Here is a 12,500-nt window from a genome sequence, read left to right on the forward strand (position 1 = left end):
GGAGTTATATTATAAGTAATACCTATAGAATCTCGATTATATGCACCCAATGTCACTCAAATCATCCCTCATTAAGACTTTCCGGTCGTATAACTCCGACCCGCCTTAGAACGCGACGACGGACGAATGGGGGAGGAAGCGCGAGGCTAGAGAGGGGTGGGGCGAGGCTAGCACTCTTAGAATCCCAGTAGGACAGCCACCATAACCTTCATCGCCCAGTGAACAAGGCTTTTATATTATAATGAGATGAAGGGTTTAAGAAAGGCCTCGGGGATGGGGGGTAGGGAGGAGGGGGAGGGGGAGGAGGGGAAGGATGTGGTAAAGAAATAATTGAAGGCAGGTACATAGGAGTAGTAGAATGATTCTGTTACGGAAGAGGTAGAGAGGAAGAGCACAAAGAGAAGAAAAGAGAGAGAATAGAAAACGGCAATAGCGAGATAAAATATTATGAGCGGGAAGTGATGAGAAAGAAATGGATTGGAATAAATGTACAACAAGAGAATGAAATGTATAATAAATGTATAATAAGAGAATGAAAAGAAGATCAATCGAAAGAGGAGAAAGTATAGACGTAAAAAAAGGAAGATAAAGATAAAAAGGAAGAAACAATAAGAAAAGTAAAGAATAGAATTTTAAAGAAAAAAGGAAGAACAGAGGAATACTGGGAAATGTAAGGCAGGAATAAGAGAGGGAAGGAAAGAGTAAAGTAAAAGAGAAGAGGAAGTCAAGGGAAGAAGCGATGTGGAAGGCATGAGAAGTGAATGAATAGAAATAGAATGAATAGAAATAGAATGGATAGAAATAGAATGGATAGAAATAGAATGGATAGAAATAGAAAGGATAGAAATAGAATGGATAGAAATAGAATGGATAGAAATAGAATGGATAGAAATAGAATGGATAGAAATAGAATGGATAGAAAGAGGATAGATAAAGATGAATTTAGAATGAAAGGTAAGAGGGGAAAAAGAAAAACATATATAGTCAGGGAAAGGGAGGGTAAGGAAAGAAGAGAGGTAGAGGAAAGAAAGGAAATAAAAAGTAATTAAATAAAGTCAAATAAAAACCGAAGTAAAGGAAAAGGATAGGAAGGGAGGAGGTGGGAAGGAAACGAAAGAAAAAGAAAGGAAAATAAAGGAACAGAAGGGAAGGAGGAGAAAGAAGGGAAGGAAGGGAAGGAAGGAAAGGAAGGAAAGGAAGGAAAGGAAGGACAGGAAGGAAAAGAAGGGAAGGAAGGGAAGGAAGGAAAGGAAGGACAGGAAGGGAAGGAAGGGAAGGAAGGGAAGGAAGGGAAGGAAGGGAAGGAAGGGAAGGAAGGGAAGGAAGGGAAGGGAAGGGAAGGAAGGAAGGGAAGGAAGGGAAGGAAGGGAAGGAAGGGAAGGAAGGGAAGGAAGGGAAGGAAGGGAAGGAAGGGAAGGAAGAGAAGGAAAGAAAGGAAAGGAAAGGATAGGGAATAGTAGGTAAACTAAAGAAATAAAGGGTAAGATTAGAAGAGGAGAAAAAATGTGCTGAGAAATGCAACAGAGAGGAATAACAAATGTAGAAACAGTGAAAGCGTTACAAAAAAAAAAAAAAAAAAAAATCTGACAAAGTGGAGGGTGGGATAAAGACGGCATTTGATTCTTTGCCTAGTGAAAGTTAGAAGATAGTCATATTGAGGACTATATGTTCTTCTGAACTTAGTAACTGAATACCTCTACATCTAAGAAAAATATAAAATTCTAGATTATTTGAAAGGCCTCACACTTTCTTAGTACAATTATCTTTCTCAGAAGTCATCCGGTGCGCGCTGTTCTTCATTTTTTTTTTATGTGGAAGAGTCTGAAACCTCCTCCAAATAATACAGACTGGATGAAAAGCTACTCCGGATGGGGTTGTTTTTCGTGGCCATTTCTTCGTCAATTGACCTTAGGCTCAATATGAGGATGCAACAAAATGGGTCAACTGCTCATTCCGCAAGAGAGATGATAAGGTTGATGAGACAATGTTTCTATATTGTATTAATATGTCATGCATGCGCTTGTTACAATAAGGCAGTTCTTAGACATTAAAACCTCTTAGGCTCAATATGAGGATGCAACAAAATGGGTCAACTGCTCATTCCGCAAGAGAGATGATAAGGTTGATGAGACAATGTTTCTATATTGTATTAATATTCCATGTATGCGCTTGTTAAAATAAGGCAGTTCTTAGACATTAAAACCTCTTAGTGATTATTGAGCCACTGTATACTTTAGCATCCAGCTATGATACGAATTTATATAAAAGAGATAAGCTAAATGAAATAAATAAATAGATAAACAAGTAAATGATAAATAAATAGAATATAAAGAAATAGATAAATGAAAAATAAGATAAATAGATAAATGAATAAACAAAAATTAACTATCAAATGTATAAATAAGAAAAGGGATAGATAAATAAACAAATAGGTAAAAATTACAGATAAATGGATTATTAGATAGTAGAAGGAAACTCTAACCTCATCTGGAAGGGCAGTCTACAGAAACAGTCTGTTTAAAAGCGACCTTAATATCTCTGTATTTTGATTATCTTTCCTCTACTTTTACACCTAAGGAGAGCTGACGTCGACTGTTTTCCCCTTCTTTTACTATGTGGTAACATAGGAACAGATGCACAGTAATACAGTATAGGCAAGAATACAATGTTTCCTCCCAGGAAAATCTGTGTTGTGGGTTTCCGGCCAGTGAGACTCGCGACAGCAGTTATTATAACTATCACGGGCACGCGGCGTTGCCCGGGCAGCAACTAGGTCACCAACACTCAACCAAATTCTATTAAGATTCCAGCTTAGGTTGTTCCCTCTAGTCAAAGAGTGAAGGGATAATGTTCATGTCAAAGATCTTCCTTGCATATATATATATATATATATATATATATATATATATATATATATATATATATATATATATATATTTATAAGCAACAAAACGAGAAGATACTTCAAAAATCGCATGTCATATATAAGTTTAATTGCAATAGAGGGACCTGTGAAACCCTCCTATCTTCTTACATATGCATGACATCCAAGAATTTATCTCGAAGACTTGGTTATCACCTTTTTTTTCTGGAGCACCAAAAAACCACTTGTAGCAAATGCATAATATTACCCTTACAAGAGAAATCCTAGAAGATGACAGAGATCCTAGACACGTGTAATGATGCAAGACGCCTTCCTATATTAGAGGCGTTATACAATAAAGAATTATTACCAAAGTTCAATATTCAAGCCGACGATCTACGGGTTCTACCTAGCATGCGACGCGCAGCCGCGGACCAATCAGAAGACACGACGAGACTGGCCCAGCCAAGCAGAGTATTGGCCGGGCGAGCGCCGGTCTCATCCAATCAGGAATGAGGACGAACGCCAGTGTCCCCACTGAACCAGAATAACCAACCAAACTCAACACAGAATCATTCTTTCTCCTACCACCATAGAGTAAGGGGCCCACCAACAAACGAGAAAACAAACACCAACGCCACTTAAGTGAGCCGAAGTCCGTTTCTGGCAAGAATGACCGACTACGGCAGTCATCACAACACTCCCAAGAGAGATTAAGACCATTCTAAGATATAAAGAATGTACCCTGAAGAAGTTGATAAACACTGAGCAAGTCGTCACTTTCAATGAGACATGCATTAGAGAGAATTTCCTGCCCATATCTACCCTATATATATATATATATATATACATACATACACACACATACATACATATATATATATATATATATATATATATATACACACATACATATATATATATATATATATATATATACATATGTATTTATATATATATATAAATATATATATATATATATATATCATGTGACATATTGCATGAAATGTGCAACATCGTGAGTGGGACGTGCTCCTTAGGGTCATGTCCTGTTATATGACGGATGAACAGAAGGACCGACGGACACACGGACAGATGGAGAAACACACTTCATCTCATAATCCAGGTTGCCATAATCATATGATTACATACATATTCAATTTCTTTATTATCACAGTTCCATTTATCCTATTTCGTTCTCATTTACTCCATCTGTTCCGACTCTGTGCCTACTCCTCCTTCCCCCCTCCACCATCCTTCCTCTTCAGAAGCGAACGAAAAAATAAGGCCAAAGCAGACTCTGCAACAATGAAACTTGTAGCCAAGTTAATAGGCTGGCGGCAAAAACGCCAACCTGCAGCCTTTCCAACACAAAGGATAGATGAATGTCGTTAGTTCGCTAATTGGTCTTACCACATAACAGGCTGTCGGGGCGGGTTAGGGGGGGCGAGAAACTCCCCCAAGAACACTCGATAAGTCCCCACAACTGTGAGTGGCTTCTTTAACCTCTCCAACACTGTGATGTTTCTCTCCCCGAGGACAATACCGCAGTAAAAAGGGGTCATTGAGTAGTAAAGGAGAGAGAGGTAATTAGTAAAGAAGGAGAACAAAAGGTCAAAGTAATCGGTTTTCTTTTTGAATGGAGATTTACCTCCTGATATAAAAAAAAATATGCGTGTTTTTGGTATGTAGGGGTGTCATTAGAATCACTCAGGTATGAATTAGAGAATGCACACAAACAAACACGCACACACACACACACACACACACACACACACACACACACACACACACACACACACACACACACACACACACAGACACACATACACACGGACACATTGAAACATTGTTAGCTTAGGACAAATTATTTTGTTCAGTTGGATTTAAATTCACAGTCTTTTGAAATGGTGAAATAAAGCTTGAGTTTTTGGTGCAGCAAGTTTTTTTTTCTGAAGGATTACATTATTCTTTTGAAATCTTGGAAGGGTCTTTTACAGCCTAAGACACCTAAACGTTACTCAACGTCTTTGGTAAAGTAACTGCTAAAAATGACGACAATCATATTCAGCTTTAGATCAGACTTGGATCAAAACATACTCTCGTTTGATCGAGGTCCTATTCTGAGCCAAAATCAGACTTCAGGTGAATGAAACCATATGGGATTAGACAGGATAAAAATATAAAAATTTGAGTTGATATAGCAAGGAAGTTAAGGAGCTTTTGGGTAATTTTTTGATATCTGAGAAATCCTTCGGGTCTTGATAGGGCATAGGACCTTCGTGATCCCAACAGCCTATTTTCTAAAGTAATTAATGTTCATAGAAGAACCCAAGATAATAACAACCCAGGAGATTATAAATTACCATGCATGAATTGTGATCAAGTGTACTGGGGTCAAACCGGACGAAAGCGCACCACAAGGATTAAAGAACACAAAAACTCGGTTAAATATGCATACGAGAACTGCAGTGTTTCTTCACTCATTCAACAAAGACCACCGCATAGACTGGGATAATGCAGATATAATTTTCAGATCAAATTGTAGCTTCAAGAGAAAAATAATAGAATCTTCTTTCAAGATGTCTCGAATTTCAACATCTCAAAAGATCATTGGATTCCGGACTATATTACATCATTAGCAGTTAATAAAATATGTTCAAACATTATTCGTTCCAACAACGATCACCCTACCTAGGGTATATTCACCTGTGTCTTCCCATGTCTCCCTTCATGTACCTCATTACTATGTATATATTCTTGTACTATACCTTTGTAATCATTCTGCTGAAAAGGACCACAGAGAGTGGTCGAAATATACAGGAACAATTATCTCACTTTTTATTTTTTTCCACCGACAGTGGATTCTAAGTTTAAATATATCTATATATATATATATATTAATATATATATATATATATATATATATATACATACATATATATATATGTATATATATATATACATATATATATATAGATATATATATGTATATAATATATATATATATATTTGTATATATATGTATATATATACATATATGTTATATGAAATATGTGTATATGTACATGTACATGAACATAAACATAAACACGTGTATATACATATCATGAACATGCATATGCTCATATATATATATACATGTACGTACCATTATTTCCTTTCATGTTTAGTCTGCCACCATATGATGTTATTCAAATGATATAGTTTCATCGATCTTGTACATAAATGATTATGAAGTGAGATCAGCAACTTTTAGGTCCATGACAAGCGTCCTATGTCATTGTGTGCTGCCACAAGGACGATTGTTTCGAGTTATGTTGTAGGCACCAAAGCAGATGATGTTTGCTGTTGCAACAGTGACGGTGTTGTATTTCCGCGTGTGTCAGCTCTGTCAGCGAGGAATTATCGCAGAAGCTGATGGATGTGTCGAGATGCTGCGCATGACAAGTCCTCTTTCTGTGAGAGTGCCACGGTTCGTCTTTTGCTTGAGTTTAAGATGAAGCAAGGAATTAATTCGTTTTCACATATCGCTGTGTTGAGAGCATAGGAAAAAAGCTATTTAATTTCATTTGCAAAATATTTTTATATTTTGTTTCAATTATATGTAAAATAGTAGTTAGAGTTAGAATTATAGTTATGATTGTATTTACTTCTACTATCACTACTAGCATTATTACTAGTATAAGTACTATTACGATTGTGATTACGATAAAAATAATTATAGAAATAATGATTACTATTACGATGATAATTGCTATTAGTTATGATTAGACTTACAGTTACGATTATACTTAGAATTACAGTTCCATTTATAGCTATATATATAGATATATATGTAGGGCAGTGGACAGGATGCAGGGATGACCCGTCATCCAGGAGGTGCCAAGATAAGAGGGAGGGAGGAGGGTGGAGGGGAGTGGAATATATAGGAAATGGAATGGGTGATAGTGATTTCTATGCCTTTTTCTTTTTGGCTACTCCCCATGTAGGGGGAAAAAGCCTTTGGCATATGTATGTATGTATGTAGTTATGGTTATATATATAGTTATTACAGTTATATTTATAGTTGTAGTTGTAGTTACAGTTATAGTTATAGCTATTGTTATAGTTATAGTTATAGTTATAGTTATATTTATAGTTGTTATAGTTATAGTTATATGTTTATATTCATATCTATATTATATTTATATTTATATTTATATTTATATTTACATTTATATTTATATCTATATTTATATTTATATTTATATTTATATTTATATTTATATTCATACTTATATTTATAATTATATTTATATTTATATTTATATTTATATTTATATTCATATTTATATATATATCTATATATATTATTATATATATATATTTATATTTATATATTTAGATTGATAGTTATAGTTATATAGTTGCAGTTACATTTTCAATTATGACTCTAACAACAGTCACAACTATAGTTATAACTAGAAGTATAACTGCAGTCACAATTTCAGCATCTTTAATCAGACTGGGCAAGTGATGAAACTGGAAAGTGCTGAGTCATGCTTGTGTACTCTAAGCATTATATGGATGAGATGGTCAGAGCTGTTAAGAGAATTATCTGTCGAGAAAAGGGAAGAATATTTTAGCTAATTAGACTCTAGATCTCATGATGATATTACGTGATGATGGCAACTCAGTCGCGATTCACGGCAACACTTTATCATGTCCACTAAGTAACAGATAGGGAGTCGGGTAATGCCAGTTATGAAAATAAATTATGATGACATGAAAGTAGAAAAAGAAGGTGTATAAGTTAAATGAAGACGGTTATACAACCTACATCTACTGTAGAATTCTTTTTATAGAAATACTTTTCGCTCCAAAACAATGCCGTAAAATAGAAGGGAAACACAGAAATAGAGAGGGAAACAAAGATATAGATGAAGGTGATTTAGGGATGCGTACTGTCTCTGTAGTTGTTCAACATATCTGTTAATGTCTAGAGGAGAAACAGTATAACATATTCTTATCGAATTTTTTTCCAACTTTTATATATTTAAAAGAGAATTGTCACCTCATCTGGTGACCTACTTCGATGTAAACAATTCACTTGTATAACACGTTCACCTTGACCCTATGCTAGGTCAATCGGCAGATCAACCAAACCTTGGGGAACCCTCCCCACATGACCTTGAATATCACACTATGGACAATGTACAAATCCTATTATAATTATATGGTGAAGAAAACCGCAGTTAGCATTTGCTATGTATACAACGATTAATATCTCATTTTCAGCTTGTCTCCGGGAATTGGCTTTAATGTTATATATTCCACACACACACACACACACGCACAGACACACACACACACACACACACACACACACACACACACACACACACACACACACACACACACACACACACACACACACACACACACACACACACACACATGCACACATATGCACATACACACACATGCACACACATGCACACAAACACGGACCTACGATCTCTGAGCTCTCTTCCAGGAGGGAAATAGCTGTCGATCACGAGTCCAACACGTGATCCAAAGACCAAGTGAATACATATATATATATATATATATATATATATATATATATATATATATATATATATATATCGCAAAAGAACATTTCAGCTCAGCACTTTGGCTAAGATGATCATGTGCCACATTACAACTTGAACGAGAAAGCTTAGTGCGCTGAAGAGCAAAGCTGAGGCAAAGACGCAAGCAAAAGCCAAAATATGAGACCAGAACATGGAGCCAACTAAGGGTGGGATCAAGGCTAAGGAAGGGCAAGGGCGAGACTGATGTCTGATGACCAGAGTTGAAGCAACTTGGCGGACCAAGTTGGGCGCGGGATTCTTCCGACTTTCCGGGGCGAGTTCTGCTTAACTTCTGGTTCTGGATCATAAATGTTCGAGCAGGTGGCCTTCAGGGTTCTCCAAGAGGTCTTGGGCAAAGGAAACTGCAAGCCCTTTCATGGCGCCAATCCCTGAACACGTGTCCTTTGACGGTGGTTCTTACTGTAACAATTAATTTCAAAAGAAAAATATGAAGGGTTAGAATATAGTTATTAGTATTTAGTTGATGCTAACAAAGGACTCTATTCAAGGGGACAAAATCCCACCGAAGAGTTGATTCATATAGATGGCAAAAAGGAGATCTGAGAAGCCCAAAAAAGGAAGGAATGATAGAAGGTGAAAGTAATCAGGAGACTTCTTTGAGTTGAACCTAATCTGTAATCATAAAAGAATGCTACATGACTCTGATCCGTGGGGGCTCCACTAAACTCCCTAGAATATTGACTGCACAAAAGTAATGTAGTTTACACCTAATACGGGGTTTTAGTACACAAGATATTTCTTTACCATGTGGTAAATTAGTCAATCATTCGATCATAAGGTCTAATATCTCCATGTCCTCGTGTCAGTATTTTGTTTATCATTTTTGATAACCAATCAGTCAGACATTCAATTTACATCCGCAAACACTTGGTGCTCAATAGTAAAATGTAGTTTTAGTTTAATAAAAAGTTGCTTTTTAAACGTACCTTATGAAAACATGGATCAGATTTTGTAATAGTTGTAATTATACGATCAGTTTGCTTCTTCAAGTCAGTCTGTGATTTTTTTTGTATATTCTGAAATAATCTAAATTCGGAAACTTATCAACATAGTGCACTATCCCGATTAAACATAGATGCTCTATCAGTTCTATTTGTGAAAATTTAGCTAAGAAACAATATTACAACATTTCGAAGACAAGGTTATTACTCACAAAACGTCCGTCAATTAAAAGGAAATAAAAGAATATATAAATAAGTGAATGAATGAATGAATGAATTAATTAAAAAATGAATGAATGAATGAATGGATGAATGAATAAATGAATGAATGAATGAACGAACAAACGAAAGAACGAAGGAAGGAAGGAAGGAAGGAAGGAAGGAAGGAAGGAACGAACGAACAAACAAACAAACGAACGAACGAACGAACGAACGAAGAAACGAACGAACGAATGAATGAATGAGTCAACCAATTAATGAATAATTCACTCAAATAAAAGAAAATGAAACCTAGACATCTCATAATGTACATCAACCATTAAATTTATGAGGATCTTTTCATGTTTTTCAAATTAATTTGTTTTTAAAGTAACCCATATACAGTGATTGTGGCTTCACCACTAACATGGAATGCTTTGCCTAGACACACAAAAAGCGATAAAAAGATGAGAGGTTTTTGGCAATTTTACCATGAAATTGATGAAAGAAACTCATTCATGCATGATAACTCTCTTCTGGCAACAACTGGTCTAAAATTGATCAATTAACTAAAAATGTATTGTAATGAATTTTTTGCATAGTTACAATAAAACAAATGGGAACAGATACCAATGTGTTTTAGAAATACATTTTATCCAAGTCTTAAAGTTATGACTATTCAAATACATAAGATATTTACAACGACTATGTACATACACATATATTTACACACACACGCACACACACACACACATATATATATATATATATGTATATATATATATATATATATGTATATATATATATTATATATATATATATATATGTAAGAACTTTCGTGATTTTCTTAAGTATATGACATTACTTTCTCTCTCTCTCTCTCTCTCTCTCTCTCTCTCTCTCTCTCTCTCTCTCTCTCTCTCTCTCTCTCTCTCTCTCTCTCTCTCTATCTATCTATCTATCTATCTATCTATCTATCTATCTATCACTCTCTATCACTCTCTCTCTCTCTCTGTTTCTCTGAGATTCTTCCTCTTATGCTTATGATTATGCTTATGTTTATGCTTATGTTTGTTTATGTTTATGTTTATGTTTATGTTTATGTTTATGTTTATGTTTATATTTACGTTTATGTTTACGTTCACGTTTACGTTTAAGTTTAAGTTTAAGTTTAAGTTTAAGTTTAAGTTTAAGTTTAGGTTTAAGTTTAAGTTTAAGTTTAAGTTTAAGTTTAAGTTTAAGTTTAAGTTTAAGTTTACGCTTACGCTTACGCTTACGCTTACGCTTACGCTTACGCTTACGTTTAAGTTTAAGTTTAAGTTTAAGTTTAAGTTTAAGTTTAAGTTTACGTTTACGTTTACGTTTACGTTTACGTTTACGTTTACGTTTACGTTTACGTTTACGTTTACGTTTACGTTTACGTTTACGTTTACGTTTACGTTCATGGTCATGGTCATGGTCATGGTCATGGTCATGGTCATGCTCATGCTCATGCTCATGCTCATGTTCTTGTTCTTGTTTATGTTTATGTTTATGTTTATGTTTATGCTTTTGTTTATATTTGTGTCTGTGCTTGTGTTTGTGTTTATGTTTATGCTTGATTTTATGTTTATGTTATGTTTATGTTTATGTTTATGTTTATGTTTATGTTTATATCTATGTTTGTGGTTATGTTTATGTTTGTGGTTATGTTTGTTTGTTTATATTTATGCTTATGTTTATGCTTATCTCTGTACTTATGTGTATGTTTATGTTTATGTTTATGTTTATGTTTATGCTTATGCTTATGTTTTTATGCTTATGTTTGTTTCTGTTTATGTTTATGTTTATGTTTATGTTTATGTTTATGTTTATGTTTATGTTTATGTTTATGTTTATGTTTATGTTTATGTTTATGTTTATGTTTGTTTATGTCTATGTTTGTTTATGATTTTTTATGTCTATGTTTGAATGAATATTTACATTTATGTCTATTTTTATGTTTATTAATATGTATATGTATATATATGCATATGCATATGTATATATATATGTATATGTATATGTATATGTACATGTATATGTATATGTATATGTATATGTATATGTATATGTATATGTATATGTATATATATGCAAATGGATAGAGTGGTGGGATGGTGAGATAAACAGAGATTTTTTTCCTTACGTTTTGTTCTAAACATATCTTATTCAAGGTGTGCATACATAGGCAGAAAATCAACATGTTTATAACCCGTAAGTTCAATGACGCCTTCCTTTCCTATCCTAACTCATTCCTTCCTCTTGCCCCTTTCAACTCCCGGAGTACCAGCCAACCAGACATTTTGAACAATTTAATAAAACCATCCCGATGGACACAGCAGGGCTGGGATGTTATGAATGCTGCATCGACTATTTTCCTCTTCTTCTTGTCTAACCCTTGTTGCAACTCTTCTACTCCGTTCCAGTTGGTTAAGTGTCCAAATTGGGCCGCGAGAACCACCAATGCGTTGGATGTTCAGTGGTCTCTCAGGTCACTTCTCTGCTCATATGTTAGCTTGTGTAGGCCTCTTCTTGTCTCACAGAAGCAGCTCAGGTCACAGCTGCTGCATGGTATTTTGTATACCACGCTGTTATCAATATTGTCTCTTCTCCACTTACCCCTCACTGTTTCACCAATCTTCGTACTAGATGAACCGGCAATTTTCAACCCTGCTCTGTGGAGTAAATGTCCCAACTCTTCTGTGTACTTGGAGTTGGGAACCACAATTAAGCCATCTTTAGCTTCCTTCAACTACTTTTTTTCCTTTCCATTGTTTTAAGCGCTATTTTTCTTAAAATGTGTAGTAATCCATCTGGGTATCTAAGTCCTGAAAACGT

Source organism: Oratosquilla oratoria, chromosome 32 (assembly GCF_046742065.1).
Source record: "Oratosquilla oratoria isolate Oo_2021 chromosome 32, ASM4674206v1, whole genome shotgun sequence".
Classification (NCBI taxonomy): domain Eukaryota; kingdom Metazoa; phylum Arthropoda; class Malacostraca; order Stomatopoda; family Squillidae; genus Oratosquilla; species Oratosquilla oratoria.